This window comes from Chiloscyllium punctatum, chromosome 30 (assembly GCF_047496795.1).
Source record: "Chiloscyllium punctatum isolate Juve2018m chromosome 30, sChiPun1.3, whole genome shotgun sequence".
NCBI classification, from domain to species: Eukaryota; Metazoa; Chordata; class Chondrichthyes; order Orectolobiformes; family Hemiscylliidae; genus Chiloscyllium; species Chiloscyllium punctatum.
In genome coordinates, this window is record NC_092768.1 from 60537809 (window position 1) to 60553452 (window position 15644).

At 54.3% G+C, this 15644-nt stretch overlaps 2 long non-coding RNA genes across 2 annotated transcripts in view; one reads left to right on the plus strand and one right to left on the minus strand.

Moving 5' to 3' along the window:
- The window catches only part of LOC140455038 (uncharacterized), a 321983-nt gene that overhangs the window by 291481 nt on the left and 14858 nt on the right, over positions 1-15644 (minus strand). The gene's annotated exons all lie outside the window — the stretch shown is intronic.
- LOC140455037 (uncharacterized) overlaps positions 1-15644 on the plus strand; it is a 742733-nt gene that overhangs the window by 31236 nt on the left and 695853 nt on the right. The window contains exon 5 of the long non-coding RNA XR_011952761.1: positions 8644-8760. This is a non-coding gene — a long non-coding RNA (uncharacterized lncRNA). The remainder of the gene's footprint in view (positions 1-8643; positions 8761-15644) is intronic.

Consider the following 15644-nt stretch of genomic DNA (forward strand, 5'->3'; position numbering starts at 1 on the left):
GAATCCCAGAGAGGCCCAGAGTGTGTGTGTGAGAGGGAATCCCAGAGACCCCCAGAGTGTGTGTGAGGGAGGGAAAGCCAGAGAGCCCCAGAGTGTGTGTGAGGGAGGGACTCCCCGAGTGTGTGGGATAGAAGGAATCCCAGAGAGTGTGTGAGAGAGGTAGTCCCAGGGTGTGTGGTAGAGAGGGCATCCCACAGAATCCAGGAGTGTGTTTGTGTGTGAGAAATTCCCAGAGTGTGTGTGAGAGAGGGAAACCCAGAGTGAGTGTGAGAGAATCCCAGAATGTGTGTGTGTGAGAGAATCCCAGAGTGTGTTTGTGAGAGGGAATCCCAGAGAGTGTGTGAGAGAGGGAATCCCAGAGTGCGTTTGAGTGAGGGAATCCCAGAGTGTGTGAGAGAGAGGGAATGCCAGAGAGTATGTGAGAGAGGGCATCCCGGAGAGTGCGTGAGAGAGGGCATCCCAGAGTGTTTGTGTGAGAGGTAGTCCCAGGGTGTGTGGGAGAAAGGGCATCCCACAGAATCCAGGAGTGTGTTTGTGTGTGAGATTCCCAGAGTGTTTGTGAGAGAGGGAAACCCAGAGTGAGTGTGAGAGAATCCCAGAATGTGTTTGAGGGACGGAATCCCAGAGTGTGTTTGTAAGTTTCCCAGAGTGTTTGTGAGAGAGGGATTCCCAGAGAGTGTGTGAGAGAGGGATTCCCAGAGAGTGTGTGAGAGAGGGAATCCCAGAGTGTGAGTGAGAGAGGGAATCCCAGATCTTCCCAGAGTGTGTGTCTGTGAGAGAGGGAATCCTAGAGTGCGTGAGAGAGAGGGGATCCCAGAGTGTGTGGGTGAGAGGGCATCCCTGAGAGTCCCAGAGTGTGTGTGAGTTACATTGACAGAGTGGGGTCAGTCTGCTCTTCGCTGTGTGAGTTACAATGACAGTGTGGGGTCACTCTGCTCTTCCCTGTGTGTGTTACATTGACAGAGTGGGGTCAGTCTGCTCTTCTCTGGGTGTGTTACATTGACAGAGTGGGGTCAGTCTGATCTTCCCTGGGTGTGTTACATTGACAGAGTGGGGTCAGTCTGATCTTCCCTGCGTGGGATCCATTGACAGAGTGGGGACAATCTGCTCTTCCCTGGTGTGTTATATTGACAGAGTGGGGTCAGTCTGCTCTTCCCTGGGTGAGTTACATTCACAGATTGGAGACAGTCTGCGCTTGACTGTGCGAGTTACATTGACAGAGTGGGGTCAGTCTGCACTTCCCTGGGTGTGTTACATTGACAGAGTGGGGTCAGTCTGCACTTCCCTGGGTGTGTTACATTTACAGAGTGGGGTCAGTCTGCTCTTCCCTGGGTGTGTTACATTGACAGAGTGAGGTCAGTGTGCCCTTCCCTGGGTGTGTTACATTGACAGAGTGGGGTCAGTCTGCTATTCCCTGGATATGTTACATTGACAGAGTGGTGTCAGTCTGCTCCTCCCTGTGTGAGTTACATTGACAGAGTGGGGTCACTCTGCTCTTCCCTGGGTGTGTTACATTGACAGAGATGGGTCAGTCTGCTCTACCCTGGGTGTGTTACGTTTACAGAGTGGGGTCAGTCTGCTCTTCCCTGCGTGTGTTACATTGACAGATTGGGGTTGTCTGCTCTTCCCTGGGTGTGTTACATTGACAGAGTTGGATCAGTCTGCTCTTCCCTGCGTGTGTTATATTGACAGAGTGGGGTCAGTCTGCTCTTCCCTGTGTGAGTTACATTGACAGAGTGGGGTCAGTGTGCTCTTCCCAGGGTGGGTTACATTTACAGAGTGGGGTCAGTCTGCTCTTCCCTGGGTGAGTTATATTGACAGAGTGGGGTCAGTCTGCTCTTCCCTGTGTGAGTTACATTGACAGAGTGGGGTCACTCTGCTCTTCCCTGTGTGTGTTACATTGACAGAGTGGGGTCAATCTGCTTGTCCTTGCATGTGTTACTTTGACAGAGTGGGGTCAGTCTGCTCTTCCCTGGGTGTGTTACATTGACAAGAGTGGGGTCAGTCTGCTCTTCCCTGGGTGTGTTACTTTGACAGAGTGGGGTCAGTCTGCTCTTCCCTGGGTGTGTTACATTGACAGAGTGGGGTCAGTCTGCTCTTCCCTGGGTGTGTTACATTGACAGAGTGGTGTCAGTCTGCTCTTCCCTGGGTGTGTTGCATTGACAGAGTGGGGTCAATCTGGTCTTCCCATGTTGTGTTACATTGACAGAGAAGGCGTCTGTCTCCTCTTACGTGGGTGTGTTTCATTGACAGAGTGGTGTCCGTCTGCTCTTCCCTGGGTGGGTTATATTGACAGAGTGGGGTCAGTCTGCTCTTCCCTGGGTGTGTTACATTGTCAGAGGAGGGTCAGTCTGCGCTTGACTGGGTGGGTTACATTGACAGAGTGGATTCCGTCTGCTATTTCCTGGCTGTGTTACATTGACAGAGTGGGGTCAGTCTGCTCTTCCCTGGCTGTGTTACATTGACAGAGTGGGGTCAGTCTGCTCTTCCCTGGGTGGGTTACATTGACAGAGTGGGGTCAGTCTGCTCTTCCCTGGGTGGGTTACATGGACAGAGTGAGGTCAGTCTGCTCTTCCCAGGGTGTGTTACATTGACAGAGTGGGGTCAGTCTGCTCTACCCTGGGTGTGTTACATTGACAGAGTGGGGTCAGTCTGCTCTTCCCTGGGTGGGTTACATTGACAGAGTGGTGTCAGTCTGCTCTTCCCTGGGTGTGTTAGATTGACAGAGTGGGGTCAGTCTCTTCTTCCCTGGGTGTGTTACATTGACAGAGTGGGGTCAGTCTGCTCTTCCCTGGGTGGGTTACATTGGCAGAATGGGGTCAGTCTGCTATTCCCTGGGTGTGTTACATTGACAGAGTGTGGTCAGTGTGCACTTCCCTGGGTGTGTTACAATAACAGAGTGGGGTCAGTGTGCTCTTCCCAGCGCGTGTCACATTGACAGAGTGGAGTCAGTCTGCTCTTCCCTGGGTGGGTTACATTGACAGAGAGGGGTAAGTCTGCAGTTGACTGTGTGAGTAATTTTGCAGAGTGAGGTCAGTCTGCTCTTCTCTGGGTGGGTTACATTGACAGAGTGAGGTCAGTCTGCTCTTCCCTGGGCGTGTTATATTGACTGAGTCGGGTCAGTCTGCTCTTCCCTGGGTGTGTTACATTGACAGGTTGGTGTCAGTCTGATCTTCCCTGGGTGTGTTACATTTACAGAGTGGGGTCAGTCTGCTCTTTCCTGGGTGTGTTACATTGACAGGTTGGTGTCAGTCTGATCTTCCCTGGGTGGGTTACATTGACAGTATGGGGTCAGCCTGCTCTTCCCTGGGTGTGTTACATTGACAGAGTTGGGTCAGTCTACTCTTCCGTGGGTGTGTTACATTGACAGAGTGGTGTCAGTCTATTCTTCCCTGGGTGGGTTACATTGAGAGAGTGGGGACAGTCTGCTCTTCGCTGCGATGGTACATTTACAGAGAGGGGTCAGTCTGCTCTTCCCTGTGTGTGATACATTGACAGAGTGGGGTCAGTCTGCTCTTCTGTGGGTGAGTTACATTGACAGAGTGGGGTCAGTCTGCTCTTCCCTGGGTGTGTTACATTGACAGAGTGGGGTCAGTCTGCTCTTCCCTGGGTGGGTTACATTGACAGAATCGGGTCAGTCTGCTATTACCTGGGTGTGTTAGATTGACAGAGTGTGGTCAGTGAGCACTTCCCTGGGTGTGTTACAATAACAGAGTGGGGTCAGTCTGCTCTTCCCAGCGCATGTGACATTGACAGAGTGGGGTCAGTCTGCTCTTCCCTGGGTGGGTTACATTGACAGAGACGGGTAAGTCTGCAGTTGACTGTGTGAGTAATTTTGCAGAGTGAGGTCAGTCTGCTCTTCTCTGGGTGGGTTACATTGACAGAGTGGGGTCAGTCTGCTCTTCCCTGGGTGTGTTACATGGACAGAGTGAGGTCAGTCTGCTCTTCCCTGGGTGTGTCACATTGACAGTATGGGGTAGGTCTGCTCTTGCGTGGGTGTGTTACATTGACAGAGTGGGGTCAGTCTGATCTTCCCTGGGTGTGTTACATTGACAGAGTGGGGTCAGTCTGCTCTTCCCTGGGTGGGTTACATTGACAGAGTTGGGTCAGTCTACTCTTCCGTGGGTGTGTTACATTGACAGAGTGGGGTCAGTCTGCTCTTCCCTGGGTGTGTTACATTGACAGAGTGGGGTCAGTCTGTTCTTCCCTGGGTGTGTTACATTGACAGAGTGGGGTCAGTCTGTTGTTCCCTGGGTGGGTTACATTGACCGAGTGGGGTCAGTCTGCTATTCCCTGGATGTGTTACATTAACAGAGTGGGGTCAGTGTGCACTTCCCTGGGTGTGTTACATTGACAGAGGGAGGTCAGTCTGCTCTTCACTGGGTGGGTTACATTGACAGAGTGGGGTCAGTCTGTTCTTCCCTAGGTGTGTTACATTGACAGAGTGGGGTCAGTCTGCTCTTCCCTGGGTGTGTTACATTGACAGAGTGGGGGTCAGTCTGCTCTTCCCAGGGTGTGTTACATTGACAGATTTGGTTCAGTCTGCTCTTCCCAGGGTGTATTACATTGACAGAGTGGGGTCAGTCTGCACTTCCCTGGGTGTGTTACATTGAAGGAGTGGGGTCAGTCTGCTCTTCCCTGGGTGTGTTACATTCACAGAGTGGGGTCAGTCTGCTCTCCCAGGGTGTGTTACATTGGCAGATTGGGGTCAGTCTGCTCTTCCCTGGGTGGGTTACATTGACAGAGTGGGGTCAGTCTGCTCTTCCCTGGGTGTGTTACGTTGACAGAGTGGGGTCAGTCTGCTCTTCCCTGGGTGTGTTACATTGACAGTATGGGGTCAGTCTGCTCTTCACTGGGTGTGTTACACTGACAGAGTTGGGTCAGTCTACTCTTCCGTGGGTGTGTTACATTGAAGGAGTGGGGTCAGTCTGCTCTTCCCTGGGTGTGTTACATTCACAGAGTGGGGTCAGTCTGCTCTCCCAGGGTGTGTTACATTGGCAGATTGGGGTCAGTCTGCTCTTCCCTGGGTGGGTTACATTGACAGAGTGGGGTCAGTCTGCTCTTCCCTGGGTGTGTTACGTTGACAGAGTGGGGTCAGTCTGCTCTTCCCTGGGTGTGTTACATTGACAGAGTGGGGTCAGTCTGTTCTTCCCTGGGTGTGTTACATTGACAGAGTGGGGTCAGTCTGCTCTTCCCTGGGTGTGTTACATTCACAGAGTGGGGTCAGTCTGCTCTCCCAGGGTGTGTTACATTGGCAGATTGGGGTCAGTCTGCTCTTCCCTGGGTGGGTTACATTGACAGAGTGGGGTCAGTCTGCTCTTCCCTGGGTGTGTGACAGTGACAGGTTGAGGAAAGTCTGCTCTTCCCTTGGTGTGTTACATTGACAGAGTGAGGTCAGTCTGCACTTGCCTGGGTGTGTTACATTGACAGAGTGGGGGTCAGTCTGCTCTTCCCAGGGAGTGTTACATTGACAGATTTGGTTCAGTCTGCTCTTCCCAGGGTGTATTACATTGACCGAGTGGGGTCAGTCTGCTCTTCCCTGGGTGTGTTACATTGACAGAGTGGGGTCAGTCTGTTCTTCCCTGGGTGTGTTACATTGACAGAGTGGGGTCAGTCTGCTCTTCCCTGGGTGTGTTACATTCACAGAGTGGGGTCAGTCTGCTCTCCCAGGGTGTGTTACATTGGCAGATTGGGGTCAGTCTGCTCTTCCCTGGGTGGGTTACATTGACAGAATGGGGTCAGTCTGCTCTTCCCTGGGTGGATTACATTGACAGAGTTGGGTCATCTGCTCTTCCCTGGGTGTGTTACATTGACAGAGTGGGGGTCAGTCTGCTTTTCCCTGGGTGTGTGACAGTGACAGGTTGAGGAAAGTCTGCTCTTCCCTTGGTGTGTTACATTGACAGAGTGAGGTCAGTCTGCACTTGCCTGGGTGTGTTACATTGACAGAGTGGGGGTCAGTCTGCTCTTCCCAGGGAGTGTTACATTGACAGATTTGGTTCAGTCTGCTCTTCCCAGGGTGTATTACATTGACCGAGTGGGGTCAGTCTGCTCTTCCCTAGGTGTGTTACATTGACAGAGTGGGGTCAGTCTGCTCTTCCCTGGGTGTGTTACATTGACAGAGTGGGGGTCAGTCTGCTCTTCCCAGGGTGTGTTACATTGACAGATTTGGTTCAGTCTGCTCTTCCCAGGGTGTATTACATTGACAGAGTGGGGTCAGTCTGCACTTCCCTGGGTGTGTTACATTGAAGGAGTGAGGTCAGTCTGCTCTTCCCTGGGTGTGTTACATTGACAGAGTGGGGTCAGTGTGCACTTCCCTGGGTGCGTTACATTGACAGAGTGGGGTCATTCTGCTCTTCCCTTGGTGTGTTACATTGACAGAGTGGGGTTAGTCTGCACTTCCCGGGGTGTGTTACATTGACAGAATGGGGTCAGTCTGCTCTTCACCGGGTGTGTTACATTGACAGAGTGGGGTCAGTCTGCTCTTCACTGGGGGGGTCAGGTGACGGTCTACCTCATTCATTGGGGCGGATGTCAAGGAGCATCTTAAACCGGAGAGGGATCGGGGGGAATTGGAGCCATTTAGAGAGACAGTACAGAAGATAAGACAGCTCAGCTCAAAGCACGGCACTTAATGCTGCCCCGATTAAAATATTGAAGATGGCAGAGGGGCAGATGAGCTGAGACAGGGTGGGAGCTGGGCGATATTGATGATGTGGAAGGACAGTGTGTGTATCTGATCACATTCTGTCAGTCTGACTAATAGCAGTCATTCCTGGCACTGGATTCACTGAGGGGTGAAGGGTCAGTGAACAGAGCGGACTGTCCCTGTTGTTCTGTTCCTGACTCTCCAGCTCCCACTCTGTTAGTGACCTCTCAGTCTCCCGGGAAATGGGCTGTTTCCCAATTGGGACGGATTCCTGGCCTTTATCCTTGACCGAGCTGAGAGTTGATGGTCTGAGGAATATCATTCCCAAATGACTTCTGTCCAAGATAATACCGATTAATGTGTCTGTGTATCCTCGATTAATCTGTAAACATCATTGCTCAGGGCTGGAGGGACATGAATTGATGACATTGAGGATGTTATGAACCAGACCAAACTCCTCTGCCGTAACACAAACATAAGGAAGAAAGATTGGACAAACCGAACTCGATTGGAAACCTGAATTAAATGAACATTATTTAACTATAAACAGCAACTGTTCGGATATCGTAACATTCCATAAACCACACAATTCTGGTCTTTCTGCTATCGGGAGAATGGTGTGAAACTTGTAAAGATTCAGAAAAGATTTACAAGAATGTTTGCAGAGTCAGGATTTCTGATTGTTTTGAGGCTGGAGTTTATTTTATCCTTGTGGAGATTTGACACATTAATCCTCCCTCCCCACCACTACAGAAGCTGTTGGAACTGTTCAGTTTTTCCAGCGGCTTCTGTAATTATTTCAGGTTCCTGACGGGAGCAGTCTCTCACTTTTCGAACAAAACAAACCCATCCTTGTGCAGCAACCAATATTTCAATAAGAAATGGGAAGCAGCAGAGGGGAAAGCTTCCGAGATGCAGAGCAATGCTGCCCGGTTCCACACTTCAATTCACAGGAACCATCGCCAGGAAAAGCAAGGAGCAATCTGACGGATCCGTTTTACCACAGAATGAAAGATTTATTTCCTCGATTTATCCCAGTGCATTACCTTTAAAAGGCTGTTTACAAACCACAACACTGCGATGGCTGGGAATCGGACCCGGGTCAACTGCTTGGAAGGCAGCTATGCTCCCCACTATCCCACCATCACCCTGCTCGCAGCTCCCTCCTCATTCCCAAACACACTTAACAAGACCGTGATTATCACCAACTGGATTGGGGCTGAAATCCAAACATACACATCCTCTATATCTAACCCAGTGATGGAGCTATCCTGATTGAGTTTGATGTGAACAGGATGGGGGAAGTGGGAGATTTAATCAGTACCTAACGCCAAGCTCAAAATGGCCTGGGAATTTGAAAAGCTGCAGTGTAGAGGGAGATTTACTCTGTATCTGACCCCATTCTCTACCTGCCCTGGGGATTTAAATGGAGACAGTTTAATGGGAGCTTTACGTTGTCTGGAACCCTGTGCTCCCTCTGCCCTGGGAGTGTTTGCTGGGAACACTGTCTAACCTCTGTGATATGGATCCTATGAAGATTGATGGGAGACAGTGTAAATGGAATTGTCAGGGTCCAATTCCTTCACGTGGATGAGAGAAGGTGAGAAAAAATGATCTCAGTGGGACTGAAGGGTCAGTAACAGAATGAATACACCATTGGCTCAGAGAGAGGAGACAGGATATAGGGTAATGAGGGTTTCAGACTGGAGGGAGCTACAGGCACATACAAGTTGGGAACTGTTTTCAGTAAAAGGCATTTGATCCCAGGTCACTGCAGAGTGTAAGAATCTGATGCCTTTCCCTCACTATCCCCCTCCAATCCCTGTGAAGATCTGCTCCCACACCATGTTCCCTCCTAACTGCTGACTGTGTTACATATATTAATACATTGGAGCTGGGCAGAGGTGCTTTTAAACTTGGGATCTTGCTGTGTAACTTGCCTCCAAAATGCTCTTGCTCTCCCTTTCAACTAATCTTTTCCCTCTTTTATCCTGAAGAACATTTGTTTGGAAAGATCCAAAATGTTCGAAGCCAGGAAAGAACAACCTCCAGAGGGGGAGCACGGGCCTGAGGCCTGAGGCCTGGTCAACAGGCTGCACCCCGTGGGGGCCCACGTGAGTTGTGTGTTTATTTACCCCGAGGTTTAATCTCCTCTGGGGGGGACCCTGGGTTTTAGGGGCCTCTGGGTAACTCGCTCCTGTCAGATTGTGGCCCTGTCATTTTTAAAACAGGTTTGAAGCCTGGGGTTAAAGTTTGTCAATCCCCAGGATCTGAGAGGTAGGACTCTCTTAGGGTGGAATTAAAACCCAAATGCTGTGACCCTTTCTAAAGACTCCCTCTCTCACCCTTCTCTCTCACCCCTCTCTCTTTCACACCCCTCTCTCTCACCCTCCCTCTCTCATCCCGTCTCTCTTTCCTCCTCCCACTCTCATCCCTCCTATCTCACACTCTCCCTTTCTCACCCCTCTCTCACAGCCCCTCCTGCTCTCTTGCACCCCCTATCTCTCTCACCCCCTTCTCTCTCACTGCCTCTCTCTTTCACACCCCCTTTCTCTCTCACCTTGTTATCTCTCTCTCTCTCCCTCACTCTCTCTCACCCCCTCTCTCTCCACCCTGCTCTCTCACTCTCACCCCTCCCTCTGTCATCCCTCACCCTCTCTCCCCTTTACACCCTCTCTTTCCCCCGCCCTCTCTCTCATCCCTTCCTGTCTCTCGTTCCCTTTTTCTCTCTCTCATTCCCCTTCCCTCTCGCGCTCTGTCTCACACTCCCGCTCTCTTTCTCTCTGTATACCCCCTCTCTCGCACCCTCTTTCTCTCGTTCACCCCATTTCTCTATCTCTTTTGACCCCTTTCTTCCTCCCTCCTCCTTGCTCTCGCTCTGTCTCTCTCTAGCGCCCACTCTCTCATCCCATCTCCCTCACACCCCTCTAACTGTCTCATCTGTTCACTCGCTCTCTCTCTGTCTCTCTCTCTCTCAACCCATCATTCACTGTCTATCTCACCCTCCCTCTCACCTCTTTAACTCTCTCTCCCTCGCGTCCCATCTCTCTCATCCCTCTTTATCTCGCTGTCCCCCTTTCTCTCTCACCCTTTCTCTATCTCTCCTCCTTTCTCTCAATCCCTCTCTCTCACCCCCTCTCTCTCCCACCTCCTCTCTCTCACCCCCTCACATTCACTCTTTCTCTGACCTTCTCTTCTCTCTCTCTCTCTTCCCCCTCTCTCCTTTTCTCAGACCTCTCTCCCTTTCTCACCCTCTCTCCCTCACCCCTTTCTCTTACCCCCTCTCTCTCAACTCCTCTCTCTCACCCTCTCTCTCTCACCCCCCTCATCTCCCTCTTTGCCCCCTCTATCCCCCCCTCTCCCCCGCTCTCTCACCCCCTCTCTCCCCCTCTCCTCCATCTCTCCCCCTCTCTCCGCCATCTGTCTACCCCCTCTCTGTGCCCTCTCTCTGCCCCCAATCCCACCCCCTCTCCCTCTCCCCCTCCCTCCCCCTCCCTCGCCCCCTCTCTCTCGTCCTCTCTCCCGTCCTCTCTCGCCCTCTGTCTCGCACCCCTCTCTCACCCCCTCTCTCTCTCTCACATTCTCTCTCTCTGTCTCACTCTTCCGCTCGCTCTCTTCCTCTTGCGGTCTCTCTCTCTCAATCTCTCACCCTCTTCTCACGCTCTCTCTCTCTCCCTGCCTCTCTCCCTCTCTCTTGCCTCCCGCTCTCTTATCTCACGGTCTCTCTCGTTCGCTCTCTCTCGCTCGTGCTCTCTCTCTCTGTCGCTCATGCTCTCTCTGTCTGTCACTCTCACTCTTGCTCTATCTCTCTCTGTCACTCTCTCTCTCCATCTCTCTCTCTCAGTCCTCCCCCTCACCTCCTTTCTCTTGCATCCCATCTTTCTCAACCCCTCTCTCTCCCGTCTCTCTCTAACCCTCTCTCTCTCTCACCCCCTCTTTCCCCAGTGTCTCTCTCAACCTCTCTCTCTCAACACCTCTCTCACCCCCTCTCTATCTCAACCTCTCTCTCTCCCCCCCTCAACCCCCCTCTCTCAACTGCTCTCTCACCCCTCTCACTCTCACCCTCTCTCTCTCTCTTCCCTTCTCTCCCACCCTCTCTCTCTCACTCCCGTCGCTCTCTCTCTCAACCCCCCCTCTCTCTCACCCTCCACTCTCTCTCATTCCCCATCTCTCACCAACCTCTCTCTCACCTTCACTCTGTCTCTCTCACCCACCTTTCTCTCTCTCAGCCCCCACATCCCCTCTCACCCAGCTCTCTCTCACACACCTCTCTCTCTCCTAACCCCCACACCCCCTCTATCTCCCCCCCACCTCCCTCACCCCCCTCCCCACCCCCTCTCCCACCCCCATCCCCACACACCCCCTCACCCAACTCACCCCTCTCTCACACCCCCTCTCTCTCTCAACCCCTCTCTCTGTCACCCATATCTTTCTCTCACCACTCTAACTCTCTTATCTTCTCTCCCCCTCTCTCTCCCCCTCTCTCACTTCTCTCTCTCATCCTCTCTCTCACCTCTCTCTCTCACACACACCCCTCTCTCACCCCGTCCCTCTCTCACACCCTCCCACTCTCACACCCTCCCTCTCTCCCTCCTCTCTCTCCCTCTCCCCCTCTCTCACCCCTCTCCCCCACACTCACTCCGCTCTCTCACCCCCTCTCTCTCACCCTCCCTCTCTCATCCCGTCCCTCATTGTCCCCACTCTCATCCCTCCTCTCTCACACTCTCCCTATCTCACCCCCTCTCTCTCACAGCCCATCGCTCTCTCATCCCCTCCCACTCTCACCCACCCTCTCTTGCACCCCTGTCTCTCTCAGCCCCCCTCTCTCACCCCCTCTCTCATTCCGCTCTCTCTCCACCTTTCTATTACACCCTCTCTCTCACACCCTACTAACTCTCTCTCCCCCCTCACAACCCCTTTCTCTCACCCCCCTTCATTCTCTCACCCCCTTCTCTCTCTCAACCCCTCTCTATCTCAAACCCGATCTCTCACCCCTCTCTCTCTCTCACCCCCTCTCTCTCTAGTCCCCCCTCACCAACCCCTCGCTCAACACCCCCTCACTCTCTCATCCCCTCACTCTGTCACCCCCTCACGACCCCTCTCTCTCTTCCTCTCTCTCTCACCCCTCTATTTCTCCTCTTCCCCTCTCTCTCTCTCACCCCTCCCTTTATCTCTCTTCCCCTCTCTCTCTCACCCCTCTCTTTCTCTCTCAACCCCCTCTCTCTCAACCCCTCGCTCTCTTACCCCCCTCTCTCTCACCCCCCTCTCTCTCACTCCACATCTCTCTCACCACCCCCTCTCTCAACCCCCCTCACTCTCTCACCCCCTCAGACTCTCACCCCCTCTCTCTCAACCCCTCGTCTCTCTCACATTCACTACTCTCACCCCGTCTCTCTGTCACCCCTCTCTCACCCACCCCAATCTCTTTCACAACCCCCCCTCTCTCACACACTCTCACAGACCCTCGCACTCTCACCCCCTCCCTCTCTCCCATCATCACTCTGCCTCTTTCTCATCCCCTTTCTCTCCTTCTCACTCCCTCTCTCTCACCCCCGCTCACTCTCACCCCTCTCTCTCCCACCCCTTCTCTGTCACTCACTCCCACCTCTCCCTCTCACCGCCCTCTCACCCAGCTCTGTCTCTCACACCCTCTCTCTCCCGCACCCCTCTCTTCCACCCTCTCACTCTCTCATCCCCCTCTCTCTCACCCCCAAGCCCTCTCCTTCTCACCCCCATCCCTCTCACTCTCAACCCCCCTCTCTCTCTCACCCCCTCTCTCGCACACCTCTCTCTCACCCGTGTCTCTCACCACGCCCTCTCGCAACCCCTCTCTCTGTCACCCCCTCTCAACCCTCCTCCCTCTCTCACCCCCTCACCCCTCTCCCTTTCTCTCTTACCCCGCACTCTCTCTCTAACCCGTCCCCCTCACCCTTCTCCTTCACATCCTCTGTCTCTTCCCCTCTCTCTCTCTCACCCCTCTCTTTCTCTCTCAACCCCTCTCTCACCACACTCTCTCACACTCTCACTCTCACCCTTCTCTCTCACACACACCTCTCTTTCTCTGTAAACCCCTCTCTCTCGCTCTCTCTCTCTCACTCCCCCTCTCTCTCACTCCCCCTCTCTCTCACTCCCCCTCTCTCTCACTCCCCCTCTCTCTCACTCCCCCTCTCTCTCACTCCCCCTCTCTCTCACTCCCCCTCTCTCTCACCACCCCCTCTCTCTCACCCCCACTCCTCACCCCTCTGTCTCACCCCTCTCTTTTCCCCCTGCTCTCTCCCCTCTCTCGCTCTTCCCTCTCTCACACTCCCCTCTCACTCGCTCTCCCCTCACTCGCTCTCCCCTCTCTCCCACACCCCCTCTCTTCGACCCCCTCACTCTCTCACCCCTCTCTCTCTCACCCCCACCCCTCTCTCTCACCCCCACCCCTCTCACTCTCAACCCCCTCTCTCTCTCACCCCTGTCTCTCTCAGGACCTCTCTTTATCTGTCATCCCCTCTCTCTCACCCCTCTCTCTCACTCCATCTCTCTCTCACCGCCCCCTCTCACCACCCCCTCTCTCAACACACCTCAATCTCTCATCCCTCACTCTTCTACCCCCTCAGTCTCTCACCCCACTCTCTCTCAACCACTCTCTCTCTCACATATACATCTCTCTCTCACTCCCCTCTCTCTCCGTCACCCCTCCCTCTCCCACCCCAATCTCTTTCGCATCCCCCTCTCTCGCACACATTCTCACACACCCTCGCTCTCTCACCCCTCCCTCTCTCCCACCATCTCTCTCCCTCTCTCTCACCTCCTCTTTCTCTCTCACCCCCTCTCTCTCCCACCCCCTCTCTTCCATCCTCTCACTCTCTCACCCCTCTCTCTCACCCCTCTCTCTCTCCCACCTCCCTCTCTCTCAACCCTGTCTCTCACCCCCTTCTCTCTCTCAACCCCCTCTCTCACCCCTCACTCTCTCACCCCTCTCTGCCACACTCCCTCTCTCTCACTCCCTCTCTCTCTCACCACCCCCTCTCTCAAACCCCCTCACTCTCTCATCCCCTCACTCTCTCATCCCCTCACTCTCTCATGCCCTCAATCGCTCACGCCCTCTCTCTTTCTCAAACCCTCTCTCTATATCACCAACCTCTCTCAGCCCTCTCTCTCATGCCCTCTCACACACTTTCGCTCTTACCAACGCTCTCTCTAACCCCTCGCCCCCACCCCTCTCTTTCACCCCCTCTCTCTCACACCCTCTCTCAATCACACCCTCTCCTTCTCACTCCACTCTCTCTCTTACTCCCTCCCCACTTTCCTCTCTCTCAATCACTCATTGTCTCTCACCCCTCTCTCTCTCTCACCCCCTCGCACCCCCCTCACCACCTCACCCCCCTCCCTCTCTCACACCCGTTCTGTCTTACCCTTCGCTCTCTCTCTAACCCCTCCCCATCTCGCTCACCCCTTTCTCTCACCCACTCTCTCTCACACCCTCTCCTACTCACGCCACTCTCTCTCCTACCCTCCACTTTCTCTCTCAATGACCCCTTCTCTCTCAACCCCTTCTTACACCCACCCCCTCTCTCTCCCCCTCTCTGCCCCCCCTCTCTCCCTCTCCATCTCCCTCTGTCTCTCACACCCCTCTCTCTCCATCCCATCTCACTCTCTCACACCCACTCTCTCTCACACACCCCTCTCTCTCGCCCCCACTCCCTCACCCCCTCTGTCTCACCCATCTCTCCCCCCTCCCGCTTCTCCCCTCTCTCGCCCTCCCCTCTCTCTCACCCCTCTCTCACTCACCCCCTCTAACCCCCCTCACCACCTCACCCCCTTCCCTCTCTCACACCCGCTCTCTCTTACCCCTCGCTCTCTCTCTCTAACCCCTCCCCCTCTCGCTCACCCTTCTCTCTCACCCACTCTCTCCTCACACACCTCTCCTACTCACGCTACTCTCTCTCCTACCCTCCACTTTCTCTCTCAATGACCCCTTCTCTCTCAACCCCTTCTTACCCCCAACCCCCTCTCTCTCCCCCTCTCTGCCCCCTCTCTCTCCCTCTCCATCTCCCTCTGTCTCTCACACCCCCTCTCTCTCAATCCCATCTCACTCTCACATCCACTCTCTCTCACACACCCCCTCTCTCTCACCCCACTCCCTCACCCCCTCTGTCTCACCCATCTCTCTCCCCCCTCCCGCTCTCTCCCCTCTCTCGCTCCCCCCTCTCTCGCTCCCCCCCCTCTCTCGCCCTCCCCTCTCTCTCGCCCTCCTCTCTCTCTCGCCCTCCCCTCTCTCTCGCCATCCCCACTCTCTCTCCCTCCCCTCTTTTGCCCTCCCCTCTCACTCGCCCACCCCTCGCTGGCTCTCCCCTCTCCCTCCCTGCCCCCTCTCTCTCTCCCTCCCCTCTCTGGCCCTCCCATCTCTCTCTCCCTCCCCCTCACTCTCCTTCCCCTCTCTTGCCCTCCCCTCCCTCTCACTCTCCTCCCCTCTCACTCTCCCTCCCCTCTTACTCTCACTCCCCCTCCACCCGCTCAGCCTCCCCTCTCTCTCCCACCCTCTCTCTCCCACGCTCTCTCCCCTCTTCTCTCTACCCCCTCCCCCTCTCACCTGTCTCGCGCCTTCCTCTCCCCCTCCCTCTCTCTCTTCTTCCTCTCTGACCCTCCTCTCTCCCCTCCTCTCTCTTTCCTCCTCTCGCTACCCCTCCTCTCTCCCCCTCCTCTCTCCCCCTCCTCTCTCTTCGCGCCTCTCTCTTCCCTCCTCTCCCCTCCTCTCTCTCCCACTCTCTCTCTCTCGCTCTCTCTCTCTTTCGCTCTCTCTTCCTCTCTCTCTGCGCTCTCTCCCCTCTCTCTTCTTCCCCTCTTTCTCTCCCCGAACTTTCTCTCCCCCCACTGTCTCTCTCTGCCCACACTCTCTCCCCCTCTCTTTCCCCCTGTCTCACCCTCCCTCTCTCGCCCCTAACTCTTGCCCCTCTCATTATCTCCTCCCCTGTCTCTCTCTCTCTCTCTCACTCTCACACTCTCTCTCTCT